This window comes from Marmota marmota, unplaced genomic scaffold (genome assembly GCF_001458135.2).
Source record: "Marmota marmota marmota unplaced genomic scaffold, marMar, whole genome shotgun sequence".
NCBI classification, from domain to species: Eukaryota; Metazoa; Chordata; class Mammalia; order Rodentia; family Sciuridae; genus Marmota; species Marmota marmota.
Genome location: NW_026000242.1, coordinates 18,734,026 through 18,760,805, shown reverse-complemented (window position 1 = coordinate 18,760,805; position 26,780 = coordinate 18,734,026). Strand labels below are relative to the sequence as shown.

At 34.1% G+C, this 26,780-nt stretch overlaps 1 long non-coding RNA gene across 1 annotated transcript; it reads right to left on the bottom strand.

The window, feature by feature from the left end:
* Positions 1-2,689: 2,689 nt before the first annotated feature.
* Positions 2,690-25,334, bottom strand: LOC125613951. Its single transcript, XR_007344561.1, has 3 exons — positions 25,225-25,334; positions 12,097-12,101; positions 2,690-2,723 (listed from the first exon to the last, which is right to left on the bottom strand). It is a non-coding gene; the product is annotated as an uncharacterized LOC125613951 (long non-coding RNA).
* Between the last annotated feature and the right edge of the window lie 1,446 nt (positions 25,335-26,780).

Here is a 26,780-nt window from a genome sequence, read left to right as displayed (position 1 = left end):
AGTAGGGAGAGGGAGCATTGGAGGAATAGATGAACTCAAGGGAAGAGGGGCAAGACGGGAAGGGAGGGTACATGGGGTTTGAAATGATGATGGAATGTGATGGACATCATTAAATACATGTATATATACATGTGAATATACTTTATATACAACCAGAGATATGAAAAATTGTGCTCTTTATGTGTAACAAGAATTGTAATGAATTCTGCTGTCATATATAAATAAAAAATAATTTATTTTATTTTATTTATTTTTTTTTTGGCTAAAACTTCATTTTTTCTTTTTTCTTTTGGTACCAGAGATTGAGCCCAGGGGTACTTAATCACTGAGCCACATGCCCAGCCCATTTGGTATTTTATGTGGATATGGGGACTCACTGAGTTGCTTAGGGCCTTGCTAAGTTGCTGAGGAGAACTTTGAACTTGCAATTCTCCTGCCTTAGCCTCCCCATCTACTGGGATTACTGGCATGCATCACTGTACCTGGCTAAAACCTCATGCTTTTTTTTCTGCCCATATCTCTGTAGCTTCTACAGAACCTAATCTAGTAGTACACATTAAGCTGTAATGTGAAAAGCAAGGGGAAATTTTTGAGAGCTGTGGCAGTTTGCGAAGTAGGTGATTGTAGTGCTTAGTGGTTTATTAGGTATTTAATATGTACATATTGAATTTCAGAACAATGTGTATGCTCATTAATAAGAAATCAGTAGTTTTGTAATGATTTCAGCTTTCAGGTGGTTTCTGGGAATTATGTCATTTTACTACCAATAATAATGCATACCCAGTAAATGCATTAAATTAATCTAAGAACAAAATTAAGTGCTTAGGGCAGATGTTTAAAAACTTGTATAAACATAATTTCCATGAAAAAGGAGTTCTTTAATTCCAAGAACAAAATTCTTAATAAAGTCCTGTGACTTGCCTGTGTTTTATAAATGTTTCTGTGTTGGGCTGACTTGGTTAGTGCTTTAGATGCTAGTAAGAGTAATAGGACACAAGAATTAATTTGATCATTTATTCCATTATACATTCACATAAAGATGTGACCTAGGAAAACAATTGATTTTGGACTAATCTAAAGAAAAACATTTCTGTAACCAATGGAATATACCATGTAAGGGAGAAAATAATTACTTTTGTGTCTATATCATTATTATGACCACAAAGCATACAATGATTATAAATTTTGTATTAAGTGATATTAGGGTAAGATATTTATATTTTCCCCAAATTTCAAATATTTTCCATGGTATTAAAATTTTATTTTATTCAGAGAAACAGATATTTCAAGAAACTCATGAAATAGAATATTCAAATACATCTTGAATTTATATAAAAATCTAGAAATCTCAAATAAAAGGAACATATAATCTTTTGGAAGATTTTTTTGACTCATCTATTTTTTATTATTATTAGTTGTTCAAAACATTACAAAGCTCTTGACATATCATATTTCATTCATTTGATTCAAGCAGATTATGAACTCCCATTTTTACCCCGTATACATATTGCAGATTCACATCGGTTACACATCCACTTTTTTACATACTGCCATACTAGTGTCTGTTGTATTCCGCTGCCTTTCCTATCCTCTACTATCCCCCCCTCCCCTCCCCTCCCCTGACTCATCTATTTTTTCTTTTAATTGTGCTAAATATTGGGAGGGAAATTATAGCTGAATTTCAAAGACTATAATTGCTTATTTAATGTCGACTTCTGATGTATAAGTAAATAAAAGTTTTTAATTGACTTCTGGAATTAAGGTAGGGTTGAACAAAGCAGGTGGACCAAACAGCCAGCATATTTTTGATAACATTCAATCCAAACTGTCTTAATTTTATGTAGCAAACAGTACATTGTTTAGCCATTATTATTAGCCTTAAATTAAGGCAAATATTCCAAAAAGGATTCCCTTTAAATAATGTATTCATATTAGATATACACAAAGTTTGCTATCTTTTATATATTTGAATATAAATTCAATGTGTCATGGCTACAGATGTTTCAGTGAAAGGTTTCTGGTCCTAATTCATTGTATAACTCATGTCAGATTTTAAAAAGCTAGATTATATAGAATTTTTATTATTCACTTATTTATTCATAAAATACATGTTTACTAAGCATATGAAAAGTAGATAATAATATTTTAATATATATATCCATACAAAACCATCCTCAGAATTAAAGAATAAGAGCTTCTCTTAAATCCATAAAATACATAAGGGGCATAGTCTCTCACCATATATAATGGAAGAAGTGGAAAACCCATTTACAATGTTCTCCCCACCCACCTTGAAACACTGGATGACTGACAGAGTAAGACCATATCCCTGTGAGATGAGAAAACACAAGGTCTGACTTTCTACATGGAGGCCATTTCTGGATCATGACAAAGTTGTTAGGGGGGCAAGACCAAAGTAAGAAGAATGCACAAAGAACTCTGGAAACATGGACTTGGCGTAGTGAATGCTTGTAATTCATGTTGCCTCCCATTCATTTTGAATACAAGTTTAATTTTCTTACATCAAAGGCAGGGCTTGGTCACCGACCGTTCGTACCACCTCCAATTCAAACCACACTCAGATGACTTGAATCAGTATAAAAACTTTGAGGCATTTTTCTCCTCCAAAGGAGAGAGCTGACTGAGTTCCCAGTTCTGTGGAGTTGAAAGGGACCTACATCCTGTCTCTTTACATGACTTGTGTAGATCAGCTGGGCTCTTCCCTCCTGCCTCATAGGGAATGGAGGGCCACCTTTTCAACTCATGGTGTTCTCCTTGGCTGGGATGGTGAGTGAATACCTTCAAACTTGTTTCCTGCTGTGGTGGTGTGGGGAAATTGCACCTTAAGAATTTAGGGCTGCCCCAGGCAGGTTTTCCATCTCTCAGTCTGACTCCCAGCACCAAAGGAATATCAAGTCAGCATAAACTGGCACTGCTTAGACGCAAGCCTGATGGGTATCCATCAGCATAAACAAGTTCCTCTATGAGGATGTCCTGGCCACAGGTGGGACAACTGTGCATTATTCCATTCCCCAGGTAAAAGGAACAGCCATGGAAGGCACACTAAGCTCACGTCCAGCTCCCCTTCATTTCCTATTAGGAAGAGTTGCTAGGGGCTCTGGTACTGGAACCACAATTTAGTTGGGGACTGTCAATACACTTGTTACTTTGTCTTGTTTTTTTTTTTTTTTTGGTTCTAGGGATCTAACCCAGGGTCTCATTTGTGCAAAACAGGTACTACTGAGCAACACTCGCGGACCTCAGGGGTGTCTTTAATCTCTGGCTGACAAACGATTTGTGCACATGTACAGTGAAGCCCAGCCAGGGCCAAGAAGGAGCCTATGGTCCTGGCTACTCAGGAGGCCAAGGCCAGAGGGAAACTTGAGCCTGGTGCCCAGAGTTCCAGGCCAATATAGGCAACATAGGCAGACCTCCATCTCTTAAAACAACAAAAACAAAATAAAAAGTAAAATCCATGAGTTAAGGAAAAGCTATAGGCCAAAGACCAGTTACAGAGAATTTAGAAGAAACCATTTTCTGAGATTGTACAGAGCTTAGATTTATTTAAGCTCCCACCAGCTACATAAGAAAATCTCATTGAGCACATGAATGGATTTCAGTAGAGACCCAAAACAGGTCATGCTTAAGTAACATGACCTGGATGGAACTCAAGCCCTCACACATGTTAAGCAAGGGTTTTAGCACTAAGCAACATCCCCAGGTCTCAGAGGTTCCTTTAAACTTTGGATGACTACCAATCAGTGCATGTTTAAAGTGAATAAAGGAGTTTAGAAGTTATTTTAGAAAAAAGTGATAGATTATTTTAGAATCTTTTTAAGAAAACAGTATTCCAGAATCACTTGTATCTAACAAATAAGCCTTGAAGTGATGAAGCAGGTCTGCAAGTAACCAGTGCCTACTATGACAAACTTCAACATCTCTAAAGGAATACAAAAGAAAGCAGTCAAGAATATAAAATCCACAGTGTCCAGTGTCTAATAAATAAATTACTAGGAATTTGGAAGAAAGGAAAATGTTATCCATACTCAGGAGAAATTTTATTCAATGGAAACTATAGAGATAATGAATTTTTGTCAGACAAGGACTTTAAAGAACTCTTAAGAATGGTACATGTGCTTAAGGATTTAAAAGAAGGGACAATGAAGGGAAAAATAGTAGAATAAAGAAACACTGGAAATTCTAGAGAAGAAAAACACTATTTGAAATAACAATGAAAAATCAGTGAATGACATTAACAGCATATTAGAAAATGCAAAAGGAACAATGATTTGTAGATATGGCAAAAAAAAAAAAATCATGTAAAATGAAACACAGAGAGAAGGACTGTCCAAAGGTGAGTGGAGCCTCAGGGGCCTGTGGCAATATATCAAGCTATTTGACACTTTTAACTGGAGTTTCAGAGACTAGGGAGAAAGGAGAGCACAGAAAATTTTGAAGAAATAATATAACCAGCTTTTTAAAATGTAATGAAAACCATAAACCCCTATATCTTGAAAGTTCTGTGAATGCCGAAATGAGTGCATGTGTATCTATACCTGTATATCTATCCCCAGCTGACAAAATCATATCATAATCCAAGTGATGCAAATCAGTGCTAAAGATAAAATTAGATCCAGAGAAAAAAGACTCATTGCTTTTGCAAGTCAAAGGCAACAAAATAAAATGCTAAAAGATAAGATCAATCTAGAGGTATATTCTTAGTGAAAATGTCTTTCAAAAATTAAAAAAAAGGAAATAATAAAAAATAAGTAAGAAAATAATAAAGACAATTATAAATAAATTAGAATTGGGAAAACAATAAAAACAGTATAATTGAAAGCAAGTATTTTGAAAGATTTGTGTGGTTTTATTTATTTAATATCACTTGACAATAAATGAAAAGGTTTTTTTCTTGAATTACAATTCTGGTCCATTGATCTGTATGACTTATTCTAGTATGACATTATCTTGATTAACTTAGTTTTATATCATATTTTGAATTATGGTAGTGTGAATTGTCTTACTTTGTTCTTCTATTTTAAAGTTATTTTGACTATTATTGGTCCCTTGTATATTTGATACAATTTTTATGATCAGCTGTCAATTTCTGAAAAAAAAAAGTTCTAGGAATGGATGACCCTGTAGATAAATTTAATGAGTAATGTTATTTTAACAATACCAAGACTTCTAATCCATAAGAGTATTTTTACATTTCTTTAAAACATTTTTTCAACAATATTTTATAACATTTAGTGTTTAAGCCTTTCATATATTATATAAAATGCATTCCTAAGTATTTTGTGTTTTTTGGCATTATAAATATTTATTTTTAAATTTTGCTGTTTTTGAATTTTCATTACTTGTAAAGAAACTATTTTTGCATATTGATCTTATTTCTGGCAACTTTGCTAAATTTGTTAATTAAGTCTCATTCTTCAACAAAATTCTACAGAAATTTCTACATATAAGATGCCATGGTTTGGAAATACATAGTTTAGTCTTTTTCTCAATGAGATGTCTTTTATTTACTTTTCTTACCCAATTGACTTGAATCGAACCTCCAATATAATACTGAAGAAAACTGATGTGTGTAGGTATCCTTGTCATGCTTCTGATCTTAGGGGAAAAATGTCACAACTTTACTACTAAATGTAATGCTTATTGTGAGTTTTTCATAGATAATTTTTACTCTGAAGACACTCTCTTATATTGAGGATCCAAGTTTTCTTTTTTTTAAATAATGAAACAATATTTCTATAGGCCCATTGATAGGAATCATAGAATATTTTCCTTTGTTAATATGCTGTATTACATTAATATCCTATATTATGTTAATCACTATGAAGCTAATCTCACATTCCTGGGATGAATCTCATTTGGTGATGGTATATAATTATTATTATATGCTGCTCTATTTGTTTTTTAGCTTTTTGTAAAAGATTTTTACATTAATCATCCCAAGAGATACTAGTCTATATTTTGTTTATTCTCTGAAGATATTTGTTTTGTAATGCTACAATACTAACTTCATAGAATAAGCAAGAAAGTGCTTTCTACTTTCCTCTATTTTGAAAGAGTTTATTAAGAATTGGTATCAATTTGTCTTCAAATATTTGGTAGAAATTTGTCACTGAGGCCATGTGTTTCTGGACAGTTTTGTGAGGAAGTTTAAAAATTACTAACATTGTAAGTTAGCTCAATTTTTTTTTATTATAGCTTTTCTATTGATTCTTGGGTCACCTTTGATAGTGTGTATATTTCTAAACAATTGTCTATTTTATCAAATTATTTAATTTTTGGCATATGATTACTCATAATATTCCATTATAATCCCCTTATTTTCTTAAGGTTGGTAATACTGTCCCATTTCTTACTCATATTTTTTGTGATTGTATTCTTCCCTGATTCTAGACTACTACCACAGCTTTAAAATATTCATATCCCACATAGCAACATTTTAGTCAATGACAGGGCATATATATGTCAGTAGTTGTCATAAGATTATTTCATCCAGTAGTGTCATAGTCAGTTTTGTATAAATGCACTATGAAGTTAACACAATTTTTGATTGTGGTGGCTACACAATTAGAAATGTTATAGAAATATACATATACATCATAGTAATGTCAATTTCTGGGTTTCTGTGCATTTTTGTCAACTATCTTTCAAATTTCTTTGAAATTTAGTTATTGCAACATAAAAAGTAAGATAAAGTATTCATAAATCAGTTATAGGTAGTAAGAGAAAACAGAAATACAGAAAAGATGGAATAAGTCAAAAGTCAAGGCTTCTGTCCAAAAATATCAATACTGTTTTAAATATAAATGAAATAAAATCCCAATTCAAATATTTTCAGACTGAATAAATAAGAAAGTACCACGTAGATTTTTTTGTCAATAATAAGAACCACACATTTATTAGAGGACATAAACAGATGGAAAGTAAAAGGACTTCTGATTGAGTCTTTTTTGTTTTGTATTGAGAATTGAACTGAGAGGCTCTTAACCATCAAGCTACATCCCCAGCACTTTTTATCTTTTATTTTTTTAATTTTTAGTCAGGTTCTCACTAAGTTTCTAGGACCTTGCTACATTGCTGAGGCTAGTTTTGAATTGTGATCTTCCTGCCTCAGCTTCCTGAGCCACTGGGATTACAGGTCTCATGTGAAGATGAGGTATTTTGACTCAGTACTCTTTGATTTTTTTCCTTCTGTGATCTACTATGGTTCCTTCCTTCCTTCCTTCTTTCCTTCCTTCCTTCCTTCCTTCCTTCCTTTCTTTCTTTTGAATATAATTTGTTGTTTACTTATTTTAGTTATACATAACATTAAGTATTTATCATTTCTCATTACTTTTTATTTCTAATATTTTGGCTCTTTTTATTGATTATATCTCTTTGACGAACTTCTTTACCTATACATGCATGGTGTTCATGTTTTCCTCTAGATTTTGGTATTACTTTTGTCTAGTTATTGATATTACTTGTCTAGTTATTTCAACATTTCAACAAATACTTGGGTCTGATTTAACACTTTATTTCTTGAAGACAGTTCATTTTTCTTCTTTCCTGCATCTTCTAGTTTTAGACTTTTCATGTCAAAATAATACAGACTGAAGTCAAAACTATCTTTTTTTCTGGAAAAACACTTGCCTTTTCTTCTGCCAGACTGTTACTTTGAGAAGTTGAGTCAATGTTTTCTGTATTGGAGCTGTATTTGTCTTTCTTGTTGCTTTAGTTATATTAAGCAAATTACAGACTTCGAATATCTCCAGTGATGAATTGCTGCTACCTTCTGCTTAGAGTAAGGTCTAGGATGCTAAAGAGTTTCTCTTAGCATTCCTGTTCTACCTTTAAACCGCATCAGATTCCTCATGTCTGTTCATTTTACACCCCTTTCCACAATATATTGTTTCATACTCAGTTAAATTCTTATGGTGGAGTCAGAGCAGTTTCTTTTTTATTTTGCTCTTGTTTTAGTCTAGGCAGGCTATTTCATGTGGCTAGACCTTTTAAAGCATTCTTGCCCCTTCTTCAAATGCAAGTAACTTCTTATACTGTCTAGAGTCCAGAAAGCAGGCAAATTCCATGTTCCTCCTAAGTTCAAACAATTCATATTTTGTATTAGTGGAATCTGAGGTGGATGAAATTCTTATTCCTCCCCATGTGTCAGCAGAAATATACTTTGTATTAATGCAGGATCCTAGGGATGTGTTTCCCACTTCAAACCCAGCAGCACATGATGGTATCAATGCATAGTACATGAAAGTAAACTTTCTTGTATTTCCTTCAGTAGCAGCCAGTTTCTTGGGTGTGAGAGATGACCTGCCTTTTCTCTAGAGGCAGAGGCTTTTGCTTTATGTCTGAGAAGGTCTACCTTGAGGATGTTTGCTACCTATTTCTCAGTGGTTGCTAACTATCACCATGTACTTAGGAAAGGGGAATGATACAGAGCACACATGGATTTCTCTAGATTCTAACTGCTCTGTCCTCAAAACTAGACGACCCTCTAAAAATGGACCACAGAAGAGTTGTCTTTAATCAAGTCTCTTGCTCTCTTCCAGATTGTTCTTATGCATGTTTAATACCTATATAAAGGAATGGGTGAATGGGTGTTGATTTTCCTTGTGTGTGATGTTCCTTAGAGATCATAAACAGTCATGACAGTCCGCACGGAGTCTTCAAAAACTTGTTAAAATGGCAGTATTTTCTTCATACCATCTTCTCTGATGGCCTGGCCATTTCCTTCAATACTCTGCCAAATGTGGACAGTCCTTGTATTCTGTTCTCAAGGGCTTGATGTTTCGTGGATTTCAGTTTTCCAGATTGGCTCAAGACCTTAGATATCTGATGTGCTCTAAAAAATTACTTTGTATATTTTTTGTTTTGTTCGCATTGACATCATGAATAATGAAGGTTCTTTTATAGTTACAGAATTTGTACATTTAAATTGTAGTATAGATTAGATTAAGAACATTTTTTTTTGTTTCTGAATGTGAGTTACTTTTTAAACTACTTGTTACACCACCAGCCACTTTTTTATTCACATAAAGCATCCATAGTCACATATCTGTGTATAATTTCTACATGAAAACTTACTTTAGTCTTTTATTTGATGGTCATTTATTCTGTCAGAAAAACAATGATTATGAACTCTTTCCATGAGCTAGGATGGCATTCAGCATCTGAGGGTTGAATAAATACAGGAGTCTTGGAAAATGCTAAACAATTTCATCAATTTTTGTCCAAAATGTTCTTCCAATATCAAGTATGAAACAAACTCCATGTGACTCTCAGAGACATATTTGGCCTAAAACAGAAATCATCAAGCAAAATTGACCACCTGAAATCATTTATTAGATTTCCATAACTGATGAATAATTTCATCAAGGCAAAAATTGAAACTGTAGTAGCTATTTTCTTTATACTCTCTTTCACTTTCACTTTTAACACATCCACTTCTAATTAAAACAAAACACTAAAATATGACAACCACTAGTGACTGTTTTATCTTTGTAAAATCATTTAGCATCTCTAAGATTTAATTTTTAATTTATTACGTGGGCTAATTTTACCTACTCTAATAGGCTTAATAAAGAAATTGCAATTGAAAAGTGTTATCTACAATGAAGAATATGTGAGATATTTTTGCCTAATCTCATTTTTCTCCTTAGTGAAGATTGATGTGGCCCTCATATATGCTGTTCCATAGATCATAGGGTTGATTTAGGTGAATCCTTGAGCATTCCTATTGCATCTTTGCATTTATTCAAATGGCACTGTGTTATTCTTAATTGAGGATCTACAACACATTATCATTTTAGAATGTCTGAACAAATTAAAAATGCCTTTAAGTTTGATCTTTTTTATCATTGACTAAATATTATGGAATTTTATAAATCGGGAAATGATAAGAGGAAAATCATTAAGATTACCTTTACATCTATTATTAGACACTGCTTATTATAATAGGAAATATTAAGTTCATTGCAGTCATTGGAGAGGAATTATGAGAGAGCACAGTTACATTTTTATTTTGCACTTCCCAAAGCTATAACTGAGTCATGTTCAATGCTTTCATACAATAGTTTTGCAATCATGGTGAAATGCATGGGCTAGCAATACTGTATGTAATCATAAATATCACTTTTGTTAACATTATGAGTGTCATTTATGTTTTGTCATATTATCAACATGTTGTTTTCACTATCCAGTTCTGTTTAGGATCAATACAACGTTTGTTTAATGACTCCAGTAGACTTGTGATTAATATAGGAGATGATAACATGGAGAGATAGCCCACAGGCTTTGAAGTGAGTTTTCTTTTTTGGTACTGGGGATTGAACTCAGAGGTACTTGACCACTGAGTCACATTCCCAACTCCATTTTGTATTTTATTTAGAGACAGGGTCTCCCTGAGTTGCATAACACCTTGCTTTTGCTGAGGCTGGCTGTGAACTCAATCCTCCTGTCTCAGCCTCTGGAGCTGTTGAGATTATAGGCTTGTGCCACCATGCAGGCTGAAGTGAGATCTTTTTGACTCTACCCACTTGTTGTTAGCTATAAAGCCCAGAGAGTTATTATTTCTTAGCTTCAGGTTCTTCAATGTTAAATAGGAAACGATATCAATGTTTTAGTGCTGCTGTGAGAATTGGAGGAGAATCTATGTAAGGCTGCTGCTTATTATTTACATTATTCAATAGCTCAGGGAACGTCACCAGTAATGATAGTGGATATTGTTATTTTTAATATTCCTGTTATGTGTGTTTCTTAAAGTTGAAGTTCACAGAAGGCAGGAGCTTCATCTACACACAAAGCTGTCTAAACTCCTCCTGGCATGCCACTCAATCCATATTTTGTTTTTAATGGTTTCTTTCCCTCAGATCAATGCTGTTTGTCCTAGTTTGTATGAAGTCACACTATTTTTCTTGCTTAGTACGGCCACATTCCTTGCTTAGTACAACCATATCCCTTTAACAAAAATTTCTTGATTATGTTGCTGATTCAGCTTTCTTGTTTCCTCTAATCCAGTGGAGACTATTCCAGCACATCCTGTCTTTTTGAATACACTTAATTCAAAATGAAGGAAAAACCACTGCTAGTCCAATTAGCTTGGTGTAACACAACCCCTGAGCTTAATTTTTGTATTAACACTGGCAGTTTTGCCATTTCATTCTTTCCTTGGCTCCTTCTGCTATGTATGATTTCAAGATGACAATTCCCTTTGGACTTTTGGCTGAAGGCACTTGTCACTTCCAATTCATTATGTCCTTGATATTTGCTCACCACAGAGCATCTGTCCCTATGCAAATGGCTTTGGAAGAGGATGTACATCTCTATAAATGCAAAATAAATATGATGCCTGATTATAAGTTTAGAAAAATTAAAAATGCAGGATAGTTATTTTAGGATTTTCTAAATCTTCCGTGGCTATATCTTATTTATGCTGCTATTTGAGTTTCCAGCAGGTATATTGCCTATGACATTTCTCTGTGGAACAACATCAGTCAAGGAAGGCAAGTCAGATGTGCAGATGTTTTATTTAACATTGCCTGCCTGTGTCATGTGGTCTGATTAAAAAATGATTTTAATAAATTGGAACGTTGTATATCTTAAAAGACACAAAGGCTGGAACTTCTTATTCGGGGACAATAAACAAAAATAGCTATTGACATTTCTCATTTCATTTTGACACATGTCATGTCTTGGTAAATTTTGTTACACTTCTTATTGCACTTTTTATTTAGTAGGTCACCAGTTAAATGCTCACAATTCAGAAACTAGTAGTTTTCATATAAAAAATTATATTTTATTTAATTCTGATAAAGACAAAATTTAAAGTCATTGGGCAAATTATTACACTGTTTGATATCACCCAAAACAATTCAGAGTGTAGCATTTTATGTTCCAAAAAACAAAGGGCATAGAATCAGGAGTCAGAACATTACTGTTTACTGAATATGTGACCTTAAATAAATCAAAAAAATTAGGGGGGGGGCTATAAAAATACCTGCTTGTTCTAAATGATGGGAACCGCTATAGGTCTATATGAAATAGTAGATATTAAAGTGTTTAATGCATATTGCAAATAAGTCTTACGACCTCTTACATGAAGGATTTTACTAATATTATTTTCCTTGTTGTAGTCATAGCTAGACACTAACAGAGAATCTCTTTGCTTTACTTTTAAGAGCATGTTGCATAATAGTTCATTCAAGAAACATTTTTTTTTGCCAGGCACGGTGGCGCATGCCTGTAATCTCAACAGTTTAGGACTCTGAGGTAGGAGGATTGCAAATTCAAAGCCAGACTCAGCAACTTAGTAAGGCTTTAAGCAACTTAGCAAGACCCTATTTCAAAACAAAATATAAAAAAATTGGGCTAATATATACATATATAATTAATGCCTTTTAGTACTACTTTTGGCACTAGGCACTGTGAATACAACAAAAGAAAATCCACAGGGTCAAAATCAATCTGAGTGGACTATTTAGTATAGAAATGGCATCTGGCATCAGATTTCAGTGTGACACAGGTCAACTCATGTTATTATAATATCAGGCTAAAACATGGAAAGCCACAAACAATAATAACAAAGATAAAGCTTATCTTGAAGGAGTTATAAATTAAAATAAAGTAATTACATCATATTTACCTTAAGAAAAATGGATACTATAAAACTGTTTTCTATATTATGAAAAAATAAAATTCGTGACTGTACAGAGATAAATTTAATTCATCAGCTTAATATTCATAGTGAAAATGTCAAGGGATCTGGAAACTATTGCATTTGTCAAATTTGGCTATGTTTTTGGACTAGCCAGATGTCTGGAAGGATATGAAGCAAGTAACTGATGATCAAAAGGCATTATCCACTTTGAATCAAAACATTTGGATTTCCTTGAGACGATGTACAAATAAAGGTCAATGAGGAATGGCCTTTACCCTCTAAACTCTGACAGGCATAAACAGGATGGTCAGAAGTGGTCAGTTTGTTGGGACACCTTGGACACTTGTCATACACTGGTTGAACTGAAGGCTTTTTCCTCAAAGAAAAGCTGTTAGTGGAGCTTTAATCCCTGGTGTTAAAAAAATGTCTCAGTCTCTTTGTGTGTGAATCATGTGGAGGATGAAGTCAGAGTCACATCTTTTCACCTGAAGAGGTGCCCTTCCTTTTGAACAATGATTTCTAGAGAGATATAGGTTTTTCTGTTTCTCTGTTGCCTTCAACAGGAGCTTTCCAGTAGGACTCTAGTGGATTTTGGTAAGTGAACTTAGTATGACTCGTACCCTCTGGAAAGTTCCAATGCTAGAAAGGGAGCAGGAGTGGGGGGAACATTGATGAGTGTATGCAATTACCTACAAGTGGGATCTTGACAAGTGTCCTGACCTCTCTGGGCCTCCGTGTCACTTTTTTGGTATAGTCAATGAGTGAGATGAATACACTTCTTAGATCATTTTAAATGAAAATTTATTGAGCAATTATGTGTCAAGGATACAAATTTTCTGGAATTCTTCATTCAAGAGCAGTAATAATTTCCCATTATTCTATAAAATGAAGTTTCAGTCATGTTTCCATCATAGTGCATGATTGTTTTCCCCTTGTGATCATTCCTGTAGATTCTTCTTCATCTCACATGCCCAGTTAATCCTACCTGTATATTTAAATCTTACTCACATGTCAAAGACCAATCTCAAATCTCATCCTAATCCAAAAATCTCTTTTATTTTGAACTATTCCAGTTCACAAAGTCTTATAGAATTTATCATCTTTGTGCTTAAATATTTCATCATTTTGGATGTGTTAGTTTTGTTTCCTGAACTAGGTTTGTAGCTCCTGTGGTTCTAAATTATGTTCTATATCTCTTTTGCAGAATCATAGAATATATCAGAGTTAACTGCATAATAAATATATATGAAATACCAATTCTAATTATTTAGTTAATACCTGTGTAGCTTTCATCACCCCAAAATGACAAGTATATTAACAGATGAACCACCTACTGTTTGCTAAAATAATGCAACTGAGGCTATTGTAAATGGGTAGTTTTCCTCATTTCCCTCTAAGAAGATTTGTCACTGATATATAGAAATGCCTTTGATTTATGGGTGTTGATTCTGTATCCTGCTACTTTGGTGAATTCATTTACTAGTTCTAGAAGTTTTCTGGTGTAGGTTTTTGGGCCTTCTAGGTATAGAATCATATCGTCAGCAAATAGTGCTAATTTAAGTTCTTCTTTTCCTATATGTATCCCTTTCATTTCTTTTGTCTAATTGCTCTGGCCAGTGTTTCAAAAACTATATTAAATAGAAGTGGTGAAAGAGGGCATCCCTGTCTTGTTCCAGTTTTTACAGGGAATGCCTTCAATTTTTCTCCATTTAGAATGATGTTGGCCTGGGGCTTAGTGTAGATAGCCTTTACAATGTTGAGATATGTTCTGACTTAATGAAAGAGGTGAAAGAGCTATACAATGAAAACTATAGAACTCTAAAGAAAAAAAATCAAAGAAGACCTTAGAAGATGGAAAGATCTACCTTGCTCTTGGATAGGCAGAATTAATATTATCAAAATGACTATACTTCCAAAAGCACTATACAGATTTAATGCAATTTTGATTAAAATACCAATGACATTTCTCATAGAAATAGGAAAAACAGTCATGAAATTCATCTGGAAAAATAAGAGACCCAGAATAGCTAAAGCAATCCTTAGTAGGAAGAGTGAAGCAGGTGGCATCGCTATACCAGAACTTAAACTACTACAGAGCAATAGTAACAAAAAGAGCATGGTATTGGCACCAAAACAGACTGGTAGAGCAATGGTCAGAATAGAGGACACAGAGACTAACCCACAAAACTACAATTATATTAGACAAAGGTGCCAAGAACATGCGTTGGAGAAAAGATAGCCTCTTCAACAAATGGTGCTGGGAAAACTGGAAATCCATATGCACCAAAACAAACAAACAAACAAAACCAACCAACCAAACAAAAATAACCCAATCAATAAATGGGTCAAGGACCTGGACAGACACTTCTCAGAAGAGGATATACAATCAATCAACAAATATATGAAAAATGCTCATCATCTCTAGCAATTAGAGAAATGCAAATCAAAACTACTCTAAGATCTCATCTTACTCCAATCAGAATAGCAGCTATTGTGAGGACAAGCAACAATAAGTGTTGGCGAGGATGTGGGGGGAAAAGGTACACTCATACATTGCTTGTGGGACTGCAAATTGGTGCAGCCAATATGGAAAGCAGTATGGAGATTCCTTGGAAATCTGGGACTGGAACCACCATTTGACCCAGCTATCCCTCTCCTTGGTCTATACCCAAAGGACTTAAAATCAGCATACTACAGGGACACAGCCATATCAATGTTTATAGCAGCACAATTCATAATTGCTAAACTATTGTGGAACCAACCTAGATGCCATTCAGTAGATGAATGGATAAAAAATGTGGCATATATACACAATGGAATATTACTCAGCAATAAAAGATAATAAAATCATGGCATTTGCAGGTAAATGGATGGAGTGGGAGAAGATAATGCTAAGTGAAGTTAGGCAATCCCAAAAAATCAAATGCCAAATGTTTTCTCTGATATAAGGAGGCTAATTCATAGTGGGGTAGGGAGGAGGAGCATGGGAGGAATAGAGGAACTCTAGATAGGGCAGAAGGGTGGGAGGAATAGGGAGGGGGCAAGGGGTTAGCAAGGATCATGGAATGTGATGGACATCATTATCCAAAGTACATGTATGAAGACATGAATTGATGTAAACTTACTTCACATACAACCAGAGATATAAAAAATTGTGTTCTATATGTATAATAAGAACTGTAATGCATTCTGCTCTCATTTATTTTTAAAAAGTCAATTAAAAATAAAATAATGCAACTGATAAACTGTTATTTTGATTTTGAGAAGATCAAGAATATTTTTCTCTCTAAATTTAAATATCAACACTTAAAGAATATTCATATTACTCTTTGATCCAAATGCTCATATTCCCCCGCCAAATTCATGTGAAATCCTAAACCCCAAAGTGATGAATTAAAACATGGGACCCTTGAGAGGTGATGAAGGAAGAGCCCTTATGATCAGGATTACTGTTGCCATAGAAGAGTCCCCTGAGCCATTGCCACCCACTTCTCCTAGGTTAGGGCACATCAAGACAATGCAGATCATGAACCAGAAAGTGAGCTCTTAACACCAGATCATCTGGCCTCTAGATTTAAGACTTCAAAGCTTCCAGAATGGTGAGAAATAAACTTCTATTGTTTAAGCTGTCTTGTCTATGGTATTTTGTGAGAGTAGCCTGAGCTGACCAAAATAGCTTCTTAATTAATTATGTAATAAGCAGACATTCTCCTTTTTTTCTGTGGCAACCAAGTGAAAACTTAAAATTATTAACACTATGAGGTCATATAAAGAAAGTTTACATGACATCATGCTTTTTATCCCAAGGAGAAACTTGCAACTTGAACTTCACTGAGAAATTTGCCCTTTGAGCAATTTTTATTTTGAAACAAAAGGCCATCCTCTAAGATCCACATTGCACAAAGAAGGAAAGAAAACACCTTTCTTGGTTAACGAACAAAACAGGTCAGAAACATTTCTTAAGAACACACTGTAGACAACAAATAGTCATTTAAAATCCAAATTTGAAAAGTGGTACAAACTGAGACTAAATATCTGTGATGGGATGGCAACCCAGGGCAGAGTGCTATAGGAGTTTGAAGGAAGTTGGTCTGGCCATCTCTAAAGTGAGAAATTCTCTACCTGTTGCTCTTCCTGAGATATATTATGAATACATATGTCATCTAAGAAAACTCAACAATCAAGCCTCTAGTACCCAGAGTAGTCAGAGTCAGGCAACAGCTGTCCTCGGAGGATGTCATGTCAATATCTTATTCACCATATGGTAGCCACAATTGTGTAGCTGTTACTCTAGATCATGACTTATAATTTGTTAACCAGTTCACTTATTAATGTATTTATATCTTATTTTATTTAATTTTTTTTTCTTAAATTAATTGGTGGTGGTCATGTCTGGAAAACTGTTCCTTAATTTAGCCTGAGGACAAACAAATGCCTTTGGGAAATTCAGCCAGTCTCTTGTGGACTCGGTTCCCTCAGCTGAAAATGGAGGAATGAAGTCAAATAACCCATGAAGTCCCTCTTGCATTTCTTTATGCAATGCTCTGATTTCTTTAACATGCTTAACAAGAATAACTAGACAAGACTTGCTGTGAATAAAATATCAAATGAAGAAGGCTATATAAATGCAAAGTAATAATAATATAAATGCAAAACAATAATTATCTCTGAGTTTTGGCACTTTACTACCAGTGGTGACAGTGGTAGGAAGGTGATTCACAGAAGCTCAACAGCTCTGATTAAGGCAATAATGAGAGTGACTTAGAAGAAGCAGAGCTAAGTAAACACAGCATGAATAAGCAATAACTAAGTGCTGGCAGGCCATTTAAAAGTCAAAGCTACAAAGAAAGAATGAATTCATGGTTTCCAAGATTGGGGACTTAATAGAATAAAATGAATAGAAATTTGAAAGAAAACTGTAGGTTAAATATGATCAAATATCCACAAAAATATGAAGCCCTAAATTCTGGGGAGCTCAGAATTGTACAAATTGCTTCATAGAGTTTTGCACAATAAGACCATTGGAGAAATTTCAAGATCCTACAAAGTCATTTGTCCTCAGGTAGGACTCCCTTTGCTAATATGCTTCCTTACCTCTCTGATCAGGGTTCTAGCTGATCCTGAGTGAAAGCTTACAGCTGTAGACTGGGGGTATAGTCAAACTCCATCTGAGGCTAACAGTCTCACACTGAGATGTTGCCTGGCACTGAGGACTCTGCAGGTGGAAATGGGAATGGACAGGAGTAGAGAAATGGAAGGGAAACCTTCTATTAATTCTTGCATTGATTCCTCTTTGATTTGACTCATGAATAAATCATCATGCAGATGGAAAAAATACTTTCTTCTGATTTCAGGATGGCAAACATTTCAGCCTGGACATGCATAAGCATGTTTGAGGAACTGTATATTAAGGTATAAATTGGATGACCTTAATACAAAGACCTTTGTAGTTAGTAGAGGATCTGTACATGTTATCATAGTAATTTCTTTAATGTCTAAGTGATATTCATTTCATAAACCTGGAATCTAGACACTACTTTCAAGGCAGTTTAGTCAAGTGTGCATCTGTCTCAACTATTCAGAACAGTAGTTCATTCAGTCAATTCAGCAAAATTCATTCATTAATTTAATAAAGTTAGATTAGGTTACTCTTTAACAAGGTGTGAACAACAACAGCAATGAAAATTCTTTGGTAGAAGTTTATACAGTTAATCAGTATCTTATAAGATTCACTTAAATAGTTTGGTTCAATTATTGCATTCTATATCTTAAGTATGCATTTGCAACAAATATTAGCTTCTGGTTTGACATTGATATTATTTTCTTGTCCAGATCTTTTGTGAGACTAGTTTGAAAAATCACTTATTGCAGAATAAAACACTAATACAGAAAATCACCAATATCAAATGTATGCTAAAATTAAAAGGTCAACAAATATAACCTTGTCAACCACTCTAGGGACTCCTATCCGTGATACATTCTAGTTTAAACCATCTTGCTCCCTCTGCACAATCAGTCTCCTTACTTTTTGGACAATTGTGTGTGTGTGCATGTGTATGTGTTTGTGTTTATGATTCAACCCAGACATGTATTCCTAGACTCCATAGTTTAATTAGGTCATTTCAAAATGTTAATGTAATGTGTTCTTTTAGTCTTCATCCTATTCTTTACTTCTAGGATGTTTGGTCTGTACAATTTCCTATAGTTTCTGGATTTTACAGAGTAAACATTTATAATTAAGTTAAAGATTTTCACCTTTGTATTTTCTGAAAACCAAAAGTTGAATCCAAAGGCTTAATGAGACTTAGGTCTCACCTCATTGACAGGAGCATAGATGGTATTGTGTCCTTCCCAAGTGAAGGTATAGAGTATTTGGTTGTGTATCATTTGATTATTAGAAATTATTTATAGTTAATGACTAAATTCATTAATGTATGTGAGACTAAGAAATAAAAATATCATCTACAATGTTTTGTTTTTAATTTATATACGAAATTCTTTAGTAAAACATACTGTCATACCTTACCTTGATTGGTTCTTCAAGAATATAATTCATGTAAAAGACAGAAAAAAAACTTTCTCTTTGTTTTACTAGTTTTCAAGATAATTAATTCCTAGCGTACTCTTAAGCTTAGGGAGTTCTTTAAAAACAGTATTATGAAGTCATGGATTTATACTTTTTAACACCTGCACTTACTATTTTTTCCATGCTGAAATTATCCCATATTTGTCCAGCAGGGGCCCCTTTAAGTTGATGCCTGAATACTTTGAAGTGACTTTATTAGTTATTGATAGCTTCTTATCTGGAACAGCCAAGTATTTGAGACATCCTGTACATTAACATCCACATCCTGAAATGAGCCAATTTGCCAAGCAGCTTAGATTTCCTTCTGTGAGAAATGGTATTTCAAGACCATTTTCTGGGCAGTGTGTGATTGTAGGTTCTGTGTTGATGTGGGGAAATGGTAAATATTGCGGACTGAATGTTTGTATCCTCTCCCCCTCCTAAGTTCATGCGCTGAAATTCCATATCAGTATGACTTTATTTGCAGATGGTTTTTCTGAGGTAGTAATTAGGGTTAGGTGAAGTCATAGGGACGAGGATCTGACCCAGTAAGATTATTGTCTTTTCAAGAAGAGACACTAGAGCTAGCTTTCTCTGGCTTGCTCTGTGTCTTTGACTCTTTCTTATGTACACACTGAAGAAAGGCCATGTGAATGAGTAGTAAGAGGATGATCATCTGGAGCCCAAGCAGAGAGTTTTCACCAATCACCAACCCTCCTGATATTTTGACCTTGGAATTCTTGTCTCCAGAGCTTTCAGAAAATATATTTCTATAGTTTAAGCCACTCACTCTGTGGTATTTTGTTACAGCAGCCCAGGCTAAACTGACAGATTGTAAATGTTGAACGACCACTTTTCACACAAAACAAAACTCCCCTGTTTGTAACATTTGCTAATCTGCTTGGTGTAAATGTTCTGACCATGGCCAGTTTCAACCTACCAATCATGGTAAATAAAATGGCAAAGAAATGTGCACAGCTAGGTCTCCAGAGCTACATCATCTGGGTGTGTCATCAGTACAGGAAATCACTTTCCCTTTGAATCCTATTTAAGTCTTGATCTACAAGTGACATATCCCACTAAACTTATGTCTCTGAACTTTTTTATTTATTTATTTATTTATTTATTTTTTTTTTGTGGTGCTGGGGATTGAACCCATGTCCCTGACCTTTTAATTGATTTGGTTGTCAAGCTCATGCCCACAGATTTTCCTGGAAGGGCTTTTACCCACAAAGTCTCCTGAGTCCTCTCAGGGTGATAGCGTTACTGTGTGACTGAATTCACAGAGTTTTACTAGATATAATAATCCTACCTGTATTAGTATAATTTTATTTTTATCCCTCATGGAATCTAAAATATGCTATTCCATTTTCTTCCAGTATAAATTAATGCTGATGAAAAGTTTGATGGTGATAAACGAATTTTCTCTTTTTTAGAAATCACATGACCTCATCTTTTTCTTTCTTCAAATAAAAAAAATCACTAAAATATGTTTGTTTTTGTTTTTCCTGGATGGGTCAACTATGACTCATACTCTTAGATACATGTTGTACTCTTTCAACATGTGGTTTCTAACCTTTTTTATTTGAACAAAATTTTATTAAATTTTAATTTTTAATAATTTTTTTCCCTTCAGCTTCTTTTTCCACAGCATTCTGTTTCCTATGCACCGGATCATTTTTGTCAGTACATGAAATTTCCCCCCCAAATACTTTTTATCGTTTTTAAAATATTTATACCCATTTGTTTCTCCACTTGATACCTGAAGTCTTCATTTCAGAGTTAACTCCTGGGTTCTTTCTATCTGCTGTGATCCTTTTTAGTTCATATCCAGTTGTCTTTTGTGTTCTGCCATTTCATATGTGAGTTTATAAATAGTAATTTAGCTCATTTTGAAATAATAGCTATATTGTGGTATGATTTTGAGCACTTATTTCGGAACCCTTTATGTGCTTATTGCTAGATATACTTTTCTCATTTTCTTTTTTCTTATAAAAATTTGTCTGAGATTTAGCCCTCTCACATTTCTGTCATTTAATTTTACATATTATTTCTCCTGAACCTTAGAAGGGGCTATGGCTCAGGGAAGCTTTACAATTTTATAGTACTACTGTTGTTTTGTAATATTCAGAAATTCGGAGAACTTCTTCATGAGAATTCTGAGCTCCCTTTTTCTTTCATGCCCCTCCACCATCTTTTTTTGGAACATTTTCTTCCATCTCCTTTTTCCCAAACATGCTGATGTTTGCCCACCCAGCAGTTTTTCCTTAGTGTTAGGTTCTGTCCTAGGAAGAAGACAAAAGAATCAGTTTTGAAGTTTCCTGAAAGCTTCTCCTTTCCCATGGTATATTCTTACTGTGAGTAGCTTGTGCTCCTTTGTTATTGGAGCAGGAGAAGCATTCTCCCAACTTCAGTGCCTTTCTCATAATGACCAGTGATTACCTGTTGCTGTTTTGGAATTCTGTCCTCAACCTGCTCAGTTGGTTTGCTATTTTCTGTCATACAGATGCTATATAATTATATGTAAGTATAATTTTTTCTTCTTGCCCCCTAAGTTTACTGTTTACACTCTTCATGGAGTTAGGGTTTTGCTACCAAACTATTCTATTTTTTCTATGGGGATCTACAGATACTCAAAAACTAGGCTGCCACCACAGCCACTTTCATAGAACCCATGTAGGTTGGCTATTTAACTATTATACTCTAGTAATTCTCCTGGAACTGATTCTGGGTTTTCTGTGACATTTTACTTGTGAATCCTGTGATAAGTTCTCTTCCCTTGGTTGCAGAGTAGGTTTCCCACTTAGGTAATAAGTTACAATATCAAGTTAAACTGAAAAATTGGTACTGCCTAACATGGGACATGAGTGGATAGAACATGGACAACCTGGGTTAAGACTGGGACATATATTTCTTGCATGCACTTCAATAGGCATTTAAAACAAAATTTTGCTTCTAGAAATTTATTGCAATGATGATTCTACATTATTAAATAATTAAACATATATAAAAATAATACACAAATATATAATTATGTATATAATTAAGAATTCTTAGCACAATGCTAAGAATAGATACATTGGAAATTAGTGAAAACATGGCACACAACCATTGAAAATGCTATATAACTATACTCAATATTTAAGAAAAAGAGCTATGCATTTATCCTTTTCCAAGATTCTCAAAACAAAATAATGTTTTATAGCTAGTATGCATCCATGCATATATATGCATGTAGATAAAAGTATGTCATTGATTTCTGTTGATATAGTTTTCACGTATTAAACAGTTCTGGCAATATTCTTGTATGGATTTATTTTTCTACATTCACATTTTTTTTAAAAAACTAAAATAATGATAAAGATCCTAGGGAACTAGAAAGTTGATGTGTATAGATATTCAGTAGATCTAATAGCAAATATAGTCATCATCATTTGCAAAATCTGTATATGTGAATTTTTTCACTTGCTAAAATTTGGAATCCCAAAACCAGTACTCAGAGCACTTTTGCTATCACTCACAGATATGGTGAGGATTTCAAGTTGCTCAAAGAGCATGCTTCTGGTTAAACTCAAGCAAAGAAGCTCTCTGCTCTTTTGTTTCAGCTCCATGTCTCAAAAAAGGTCCATTTTGTGGTCTAGTTATTATCATGTTTTTAGCATTTTATGCTTTGTTAATGACTTCACTGCATAATGCTGAAGTGCTATGGTATGTTTCTGAGTACAAGAAGGATATGATGTGCCTTACAGAGAAAATGCGTCTGAGATACATTTCATTCAGAAATGAGTCCATTGTCTGTGAGTTCAATGATAATGGATCAACCATATAAATAAAATAAGGTGTTTTTAGACAGAAATACAACTAATACAAGTTATATATTGATCAGTTGATGAAAATGTTCTGACCAAAGGCTTTTAGGCTCTTGATCCTTTAATTCCCCTAAGAACAATAATTCAGTATTTGCTGATTTAGTGTTCACAGTGACTTTATTTACACATTCACAATGTGTACCTACAGACATATACACATTTGAAAACATGTTTAGTTACATGTAGTATAATGACTTCTCAGTTAGTGATAGAGCACATGTGAGAGTGGTTCTGTATGAACTTATTATCTAGTGAAATCATTTTCCTTTTTGTTTGTGTAAGTATGCTTGATAATGTTGGGACAATGACAGAATTGCCCAATGATTCAGCTATCAGAAGATATCTCCATCATTAATTGATATATAACTGTGTGTGTATGTATATTTATGAATGAGCATCTATTATACTGACTTGGCAATTGCTAGTTACTAATCCTTTCCAAAATTTCTCCCAAATCTGAAAATTGGACCCAGTAGTATTTACGGGTATCCTTTGGGATTACTCTGCGGACTAAACATCACAGCATTTGAAAAGTCCATTTATTTAGTTAATAATGTGACCATCTGAGATGACTCTGATCCCCATACACTGTCATCTTACACTGGTAACTTTTTAATCCTACATACTCATGTTCTGAATAAATACTACCAGTTACATATGTGTCTTTGTTGGAACCTCTGAAGCCTCACACATCTAGAGAAATTCTCCGTCTATTGTGTGTGGAACTATGAAAATTACAGGATTTATTTATTTTCAATTAAATAAAAGTGATCCAAAGTAAATGTTAGATTTAGGAAAATATTTCTGAGAGCTATCTCTTAATGGCTTAAGTGTATAAAGTTTATTTCTGGTTAAAATTCTGCCATTTTTCCAGTCCTTGCATTTGCCTCGAATGACTTGTTTCTTTTTTGAGGGGAGAGACAGCTTCCAAACTTCAGTTTCAAGGGGAGCAACTCTGGCAGATGAATAACAGATGTGTGTCTGAGAGCAGATACAAGGAAAATAATGAGTCAACTTTTAAAATTCCTGGAAAATTAAACTAGAACTAAAGATGAAACACAGCAATTTCCTACTTACCATTCCTCAGAGAACTGACTTGTGAGGTACAGCATATGGCTGAACTCTTAAGTAGCAGCTGATTTCAGGAAATCTAAAGCCAGGGAGATTTAATTTCAAAGATTCGAGTGATGGTTTAGTAACTGGCATAAAAAATATGGACAGATAGAATTCCAACCCACTCAAGTTTTTTTGAAGCATTGTTTTTCATAATGTAACCTTGGACGGTGGGTAAAATGGCTATACATGTATGGCACATATATGGTAGTATTTCCTTCTAGATCTAGTAAGTATTCCTGAATGGTTATGCACTGAAGTATATTTTCCTTAGATTTCTTGATCTAATTTTTTTCTAACTATGCAGAAGGGCTGAGCTTTTATAAACAGTGAGTTGAACTCACTGCCTACACACAGTGTTGGAGATTATAAATACTCTTTTGTGTATTAATATCTTTCCAGGCATTAAATAAATCTCTCTCATGTACGTCTCATGAAGGAGACACAGAAATCCATCTATTACATTACTGGTGAAAGCAAAGAGCAAGTGGCCAACACCGCATTTGTGGAGTGTGTGAAGAAGCAGGTTTTGAAGTAATATATATTACTGAGCCTATTTATGATTATTGTGTGCAACGGCTCAAGGAGTTGATGGGAAGAGCTGATCTCTCTGACCAAGGAAGGCCTGGAGCTATCTGAGGACAAGGAGGAAAAAAAATAAATACATAAATGGAGGAGAGAAGGCAAAGTTTGAGAAGCTTTGCAAACTCATGAAAAAAATCTTGGATAGAAAGGTTGAGAAGGTGACAATGGCTTGTGTCTTCACCCCACTGCATTGCTACCATACCAAAGTCAACATGGAGCAGATCATGAAGGCCCAGGAACTTTGAAACAATTCTACCATGAGCTACTTGATGGCCAAAAAGCACCTAGAGATCAACCTTGACCACCCCATTGTGAAGACACCGAGTCAAAAGGCAGAGGCAGACAAAAATGACAAGGATGTTAAAGACCTGGTGGTGCTGCTATTTGAAACTGCGCTGCTCTCTCCTGGCTTCTCACTTAAGGACCCTCAGACCAACTCCAATCACCACTACTACCTGATAAAACTAGGCCTAGTCACTGATGGAGATGAGTGACAGTGGAGGAACCCAGCAATGCTGTTCCTGATGAGATACCCCATTTTGAGGGTGATGAGGATGCATCTCATATCTAAGAATTAGAATAAGAGTTGCCACTGAGAAATATGCCCTCTATATAGTATCCCCATGGCTCCTACGGTAGCCTTGAATGGCCCTTTCCCACCTGGCTTCCTCTGCTGATTAATGTTCTAGTGGTTTTTCTCCTATCCTTAGCATCTTAAGGCAGGAAATAAGGGCATCAAGCCCCCATACCCTACCTAGTTTGGCAGCAGGTTTGGATGATATATTGTATTTTTGTTTGTTTATTTTATTTTGTTCCAAAATTAAAGTTTGCAAAATAAGGAAAAAATAAGAAGGAAAAAATACAGTTCTTCAGTTGTAATGCAAAACAGAATTAATTCAAAGAAACTGAAAAAAATCCATCATTTTTTTTAATCAGGATCAAGTCAAATATATATATATAATATATAGCCATGTTCAAAAAATAAGACTATTTCATATTGGTGCATTTGATTATTGCAGTTTTAGATCACTCATATCTTACAAACTATAATTTAAATTTATGTCAAGCACTTACCATCTGATAGGGCCTAAATTTTACAGATCTTGAGAATTTATGTGACAGTTATCTATAAGGACTACATTGAGGAAAACATTTTAAAATTGTCACAAAGTATTAAAGATGACTTGTTACTATTACATTGTTTATATCAGAATTTTTAAAGGCTGTATCTCCATATTATGACATTTTATATCCTTTTAAAACTGGATACTTTATTGAAATGATTTATTTGAATCAGCTCAATTTAGTGGATAAGTATATAATCTTTGGAGCTACCTCTCTGGGTTTGAATCCTGGCTCTGCCACTTTCTAGCTGTATGATCTTGAGCAAGGTACTTGACTTTTTTTGTGCTTTAGTTTCTTTATCTAAAAAACGTATATAATAATACTATTTACTGTATGGTGTTATAAAAATGAGTTAATACTTGTGAAGCACCTAGAATAATCTTTTACATTCAGTAAACACTATAACAATTTTCTTTAAAATAAAAAATGAATAAATTCTCAGTAAAAAAAAATTCTTGCAATACTAAGAACATAAGGAAACAAGAAATCACATCTATGCACCCACGAATCTCATCACCAAGAAATAATCTTTTATGAGTTTTATTAATATTATTTCAGAATTCTGTGAATATGGATAAAAAGAATAATAAATTAACATCTAGGCATGAACATAATTTGGAAGAAACAATTCGCATGCTTTTTGAAACTTAAAGCATTAGATTTGATTTTATTTGGATTTAAGACATAAAAAAGAAGCTAAACTGTAATCAAGGGACTTGGCAAATGTTATGTAACTGTTTCTTCAACAGAAATTCATATTTTATTGAGATCCTCCCAATTTTAACAAAAGATATTATAGAATTATTAAAATAGTAGAATCGTTATTTTTTTAAACTCATGTATGAAAGATATAGTG